The following is a 975-nucleotide window of genomic DNA, read 5'->3' as shown; positions in this document are numbered from 1 at the left end:
GGGGGGAGGAAGCACAGTGACACAGATATTAATTATTTATGGGACCCAACTGGGTGATCGCTGGTTCACGCGTGCTGGAGCAGGAGGTAGGAGTGCGCTGCCAGCCCTGCGCGGTGGGAAAACGCTGCTCTGATCAACACAAAGGCACGTGGCTGCACGCCGGGATGTGCTGGAGCAGCTGGGTGGGCCAGCAGGAGCAGGATGGGCAGCAGCGTCCCTGCACATCCCGCCGTGGGAAGGTTCAGAGCACTGGGGGCTTGGTGGCTTTTGGCTGCCCAGCCCTGCCCTGCAGGTGTGTGGCACTGCCAGGGGAGTGTTTGCATCATCTCTCGTTCCTGCGGGAACCGGTGGATGCTGACAAGTGTCTCTTTGGAATTAGACAGCCCCACCTTCACCCACCACATGATCTAGGCTGCCAGTCCTTCTCCAGCACAATATTTAGGGGTTGTCTACAAGGGAAACGCTGCCCGGCATAGCTGCTGTGGGATAATTATTCTGCAATCACTCACTGCTCTTCCCCCGTACTCATCCCCTTCTCAGAAATAAATGGGACTTTATTCCTGCATAATAATATAATTATTATTCCCCAGCAGCTCTGCTGTGCCATTTCCCCCACGGAGACAAACCCTTCTGAGATCTGCTTTTCATAATCGCCGTCAGCCTGTCGCTCCCCACGGGACCAGAGGGTCCCTCTGATCAGTGGGAATACAGCTGGCAGGGAGGCAGGAGGGTTTGCTGATCAAGTGCATCCTCCAGCACTTCACACAAGGTTATTGTCTGTGGGAATGGGAAGAAGGAGCCAAGCAGAGGAACGATTAAGGAAAGAGTTGTCTGGAACAAAGAAATTCCTTAGTTTTAAGTTAAAGCTGTGCAGCCTCAGCAGCCAAAGGATGGACCCTGAGCCCAACTCCTGGCTCAGGGCTGTTCCCCGCAAGGGCCTGCACAGCACAGGCTGCCAGATCTGCTCATCTGGTT

The sequence above is a fragment of the Corapipo altera genome, unplaced genomic scaffold (assembly GCF_003945725.1).
Source record: "Corapipo altera isolate COAL_440 unplaced genomic scaffold, ASM394572v1 268, whole genome shotgun sequence".
In the NCBI taxonomy this organism is placed as follows: domain Eukaryota; kingdom Metazoa; phylum Chordata; class Aves; order Passeriformes; family Pipridae; genus Corapipo; species Corapipo altera.
This window is presented reverse-complemented; position numbering follows the sequence as displayed.